We start from the raw sequence: 5,517 nt of genomic DNA on the forward strand, positions 1-5,517 counted from the left end.
ATACCTTTCCCTAAAGTATTAATAACTTTGTCAAGGAACGAGTCAAACCTGTGAAAACATCTTTTCACATTCAACATCAGTTTTATATATTTCTGTTCTATGATGCAGAGATTGTCTCAACATTCAATTGATACATCAAATATCTTAATTTCATTAAAGCAGAATGTTTTAGCTTAAGATTCAGAGATTATTTAATAAATTGTTTAAGACAAAAGATAAAAACATTCTCATTCATGAGTGATCCACATGCTGATCACCAAGAATCCTGATTGGCCAAAATTTCAAACCCAACAACCCCAATTACACAAATATATTACATTTTTTAATATTAAAATATGCACATTATCGCTTCTGAGAAATATTTTGTCAGAGATAGCTGCTAATGCCTAACATTTCTGGCACTATATCTGGTACCTTTATCATCATTATGAGGGTGGTCAAGTTTCCTGTAAATATTAGCATTTTTTATGGGCAAAACAGTTAATAATAATTGGTTCACTTACTAATAAGCCAAATGTGCTTGCATGTAACTCCTCTTCCCAAAGTTTCTGAAACTTTGATCTATTGATTTTGGTTTGTCCTTAATACAAAATACATTAACAAACATTTTTGCAGAGTTAACACTAAAACTACAAATTGATGACACTTTCAAGGCACAGCAGAACAGCCTGTTCCTTCGGCATCCTGTCACTGAATTCTGACTTTCACTGCTCTGTCACACTGTCTCCCTCAACACTGACATTTCATATTTTACAAGAGGAAATATATCTACCCATGTGAGCTCAAATATTGATCTGCACAGAAGAAATAAAAAAACTTACACACAACAAATTGGTTTTTAAAAACAGAAAAATAACATCTGTCACTTCCGTCATGCTGACAATTTGACATATGTGCACATGCAGGCGAGAAATTCTAGTCTAGTCTATCACTAAGCTTTCACTCTGACAGAAAAATGTGTATTCAAAATAGTTCATGTACTAAATATTGCAACAATCTGTGTGTATAAATGCCAGTTATGATGGCTTTTGTTCTACCTGGTTAAAAGACTATCTTGAGCAATTTAATATTAAGTGCACTGAAAAACCACAATTCAAGAATCTATGACCTTATATAAAGAAATCAAAATGTATAAAATGGCTATAAAAGCAAGGAACAATTAGTGCCATTTAAGAGTTTTAACTAAAACTACATAGAAATACAATTTAAATGGCAAACTCACTTTTACAAAACACTTAAAATAAAGGGTCAGCAGTTGAGTTCTTCCAACAGAATGCTTAACAAGGATTTAGAAAAGGAAATACATTCTCTTCACTGGCATAATGGCGTAAATCACGGGAACAAGTGGTCTCCCTCTTTCCTCTAGCTCAGCTTCAAGAAATTAGTTCTTCGACAGTTTTTTGAAATCTTTTCCTTCAGTGAGATCTTTGTAACTTCCTTCAAGGTAGCATTGGTCATTAATTTCTTTATTGTTTCCTTTAACTCTTCATCTGTAGGTGGTTTCTTGAATTTTTTTAGTTAAAGGCTCATCATCTGAACTGTCCTCAGATTCACTTTCTTTCTTGGCACTGTTTTAATTCTTGGTGATGCTGCCATCTATTTTCTTAACATTAGCACTTTTTACAGATGTTTTACTTTTAGAAGCAGCTTTCTGTTTCAGCTTTTCTCTTTTAGAAGTCTTTTCTCAGTGGCTCCTCTTCATTTTCTTTATCTTCATCCTCTGAAGACTCTCCTTTGTTTTTCTTTTTATCTTTGTCACTACTAGACTGGTTTGACAGAATTTCACAATATTTGGTTTGCTGGTGAGGCTGTCTGGTGGGGCTGGGTGTCTGGGGCCCCTCAGACACTGGTAGAAGATCTTGTGCAAGCAGACTGCAAGCTGTGATTGGGAGGTTCACTTTGAGACCCACTGTAACATCCTGTTCTGTATGTGTGCTTAGTTACATAGTTTTTTAGAAAGCTTTTTTTAATAAATATAAATTTCATAGGTACAACTTAAGGAATATAGTGGTTCTTCCCCCCACCTCCGCCCTCCCACTCCTACTCCCATCCCACCTCCTACTCCCTCTCCCATCCCATTCTTCATTAAGATTCATTTTTAATTGTCTTTATATGTAGAAGACCAACTCTATACTAAGTAAAGATTTCAGCAATTTACACCCACACAGACACACAAAGTATAAAGTACTGTTTGAAGATAAGTTTTACAGTTAATTCTCATAGTACAACTCATTAAGGACAGAGGTCCTACACGGGGAGCAAGTACACAGTGACTCCTGTTGTTAATTTAACAATTGACACTCCTATTTCTGATGACAGTGATCACCCAGGGCTCTTGTCATGAGCTGGCCAAGCTATGGAAGCCTTTTGAGTCCACAAAATCCATCAGTATTTACACAGGGCTATAAGCAAAGTGGAAGTTCTCTCCTCCCTTCAGAGAAAGGTATCTCCTTCTTTGATGGCCCCCTCTTTTCACAGGGATCTTACTCTCAGAGATTCTTCATGTAGGTTATTTTTTGCCACAGTGGCTTTCCATGCCTGTGAAACTCTCATGGGCTTTTTAGCCAGATTTGAATGTCTTAAGGGCTGATTCTGAGGCCAGAGTGTTGTTTAGGGCATTTGTCATTCTATGAGTTTGCTGTGTGGCCTGCTTCCCATGTTGGATCTTTCTCTCCTTTTTAATTCTATCTATTGCTATTAACAGATACTTGATACTATTTATGTGCTCCCTTTGACACTGATTCCTATTTATATGATTAGTTACACACTTAAAATGATCACTTTAACTGGTAAGATGGCATCAGTGCCACCCACCTTAATGGGATTTGGAGTCCCATGGCAAGTTTTTAGCTTTACCCTTAGGGGTAAGTCTGTGGGAATGTGTGCTGAGCTGTACATCTGCTCCCTCTTATTCTCACTCTTATTTTTTACTGGGATCTATTTTCAATTGGATTTAAGCACATATGAATAATTCTGTGTTAGGTAAAGAGTTCAACCAATGGTATTAAATAGAAAAAATAATAAAAATAAATTTATAAGCTGCTCATCGACAAGCAGGACAAGGGCTGATCAAGTTATTGCTTCTTATAGTGTCAATTTAACTTCATCAGGTTTCCTTTTAGGTGCTCAGTTAGTTGTCACTAATCAGGGAGAACATATGATGTTTGTCCATTTGGGGCTGGCTTATTTCACTCAGCATGGTGTTTTCCAGATTCATCCATTTTGTTGCAAATAACCGGATTTCATTTTTCTTTAACCACTGTGTGGTATTCCATAGAGTACACATCCCATAATTTCTTTATCCAGTCTTCTGTGGATGGGCACTTAGGTTGATTCCATGTCTTACCTATTGTGAATTGAGCTGCAATAAACATGGAGGCACTATTTTATTTGCCAATTTAATTTCCTTTGGGTAAATCTAAAGAGTGGGATGGCTAGGTCGTATGTAGGACTATATTCTGGTTACATAAATTTAACAATGAAGGAATAAGTTCTTCTAACATATGAGATGCTGTGAAGAATGTGCTCCTCTCTGTAACTTGGTTCCTGCCTTCACTGAGACCTCTTATGGCCACTCTGCTTGTATTGATATTTGGCTCATGCATTCTCAACTGCCTTGATAATTTGTCTCTCAAAAGATAGGAATCCATCAAGATACAGATATTTCTTCAAATGAAACCCCAAATAAAGACTACATTCTACCAAGGCAACCTGGATTGTCATGACCACAACCCTTGCCCTTCCACACCCTAAGGGGCCCTCTCGGTCAGCACAAAGTAGCCAGAATGAGACTGACATTCCAGGTCCCTATAGTAGTAGGTTGTGGATTAAAAGAGGGGGAAATTGAGGCTGTCCTGTGGGCTGGATGTCTGTGGGCCCCTCCGGTGCTGATAGAATGTCTTGTGCAAGCAGGCTGCAAGCCTTAGCTGGGAGGCTTGCCTGGAGACTCACCGGCATTTTTCCCTACTGTAGCAGAACATACTGTTCTGTATGTGTGAACCTGTGGTTTTAATCAGGTCTCAAGCTACTTGTAATTTTCCATCCAGAACTAGCAGGGGAGGGGGCTGAGCCCACCTAAGAGGGGTCAGGCTGTCTCCAAGAGACCCCTATCTGCATTGGCCCCAAGTCAATCAGCATACAGTATGTGAAACCCATGTCTACCCTCCCTTCCATGACCAGTAAAAGCTTGGCTTTCCAGAACTGATGCATTCCTCTTTACTGTGTTTGCTAGAAGTCTTTTTTTTTTTTTTTAAAGATTTGTTTATTTATTTGAAAGTCAGAGTTACACAGAAAAGAAAGGCAGAGAGAGAGGTCTTCCATCTGATGGTTCACTCCCCAGATGGTCGCAATGGCCGGAGCTGCGTCGATCTGAAGCCAGGAGTCAGGAGCTTCTTTTGGGTCTCCCACGTGGGTGCAGGGGCCCAAGGACCTGGGCCATCTTCCACTGCTTTCCCAGGCCATAGCAGAGAGCTGGATAGAAGTGGAGCATCTGGATCTCGAACTGGCGCCCATATGAGATGCCAGTGCTTCCGGCCAGGGTGTTAACCCCCTGTGCCACAGCGCTGGTCCCTGGAAGTCTTTTTTGACGTTGGCAATGGTTTGCCAGAAGGCTTTGGATACCTTAAGAAATCCAAGGAGCTCTTCATTAGTTCACCATTTACACCTGATCTCTCCAAATCAGGAACCTTGCAGATTCTCTTTAACATGGTATTTCTAAATTTTTTCAACGTTTCTTACTTCTGTTTATACTGAACACGTCCTTTTTCAAGTGGGAAACCACTGAGCTGACGCAGATTCTTCTTTAATGAGGACACTGTGCCTAGTCTATTGTAAAACAGTTTGTGTAGATTTCTAAGTTCATCTGTTTTCTTCTTACTCAGAAATGCATCCTTTCAATTTCACAACATTTTTGCCTCTTTCCTGGTGTGATTATAAACGGCTCCCTTTGTAAGGAGAAGACTTGCACTGTTAACCTCTACTTTTTTTCTTTTCCCTCTTGTCTTCCACGAAGAGACTTTTCTTTCTCCTCCTCCTCATTGTCTTCCTCCTCCTCCTCTCTCTTTGGCTGTGCAGGTTAGGCTCCTTCCCGGATCCCTGCTGGTGGTGGTGCCCTTGCCCTCTGAGGGCGGGTTCCGGGCCTGAAGGACAAGGCACAAGAAAGCTCCAGGAGGCTCTGGAGGCCAGCAGTGAGGTGAAGGCATGCAGGCTGTGTTCTGTCATGATGCTCGGGCTGCTGGCCCTGCTCCCGAGACAATAAGCTCTGTTTTTGTTCCGATGGTGCTTGTACCTTGCTTAAGCTCATTTTTTTTTTTTTTTGACAGGCAGAGTGGACAGTGAGAGAGAGACAGAAAGAAAGGTCTTCCTTTGCTGTTGGTTCACCCTCCAATGGCCGCCGCGGCCGGCGCGCGGCGGCTGGCGTACTGTGCTGATCCGATGGCAGGAGCCAGGTGCTTCTCCTGGTATCCCATGGGGTGCAGGGCCCAAGCACCTGGGCCATCCTCCACTGCACTCCCTGGC

At 40.7% G+C, this 5,517-nt stretch overlaps 1 pseudogene; it reads right to left on the minus strand.

The window, feature by feature from the left end:
• Window positions 1-1,362: 1,362 nt before the first annotated feature.
• On the minus strand, window positions 1,363-5,220 carry LOC100339918 (uncharacterized; annotated as a pseudogene).
• Between the last annotated feature and the right edge of the window lie 297 nt (window positions 5,221-5,517).

The sequence above is a fragment of the Oryctolagus cuniculus genome, chromosome 4, assembly GCF_051225735.1.
Source record: "Oryctolagus cuniculus isolate XC-2025 breed Fujian yellow rabbit chromosome 4, ASM5122573v1, whole genome shotgun sequence".
Taxonomy (NCBI): domain Eukaryota; kingdom Metazoa; phylum Chordata; class Mammalia; order Lagomorpha; family Leporidae; genus Oryctolagus; species Oryctolagus cuniculus.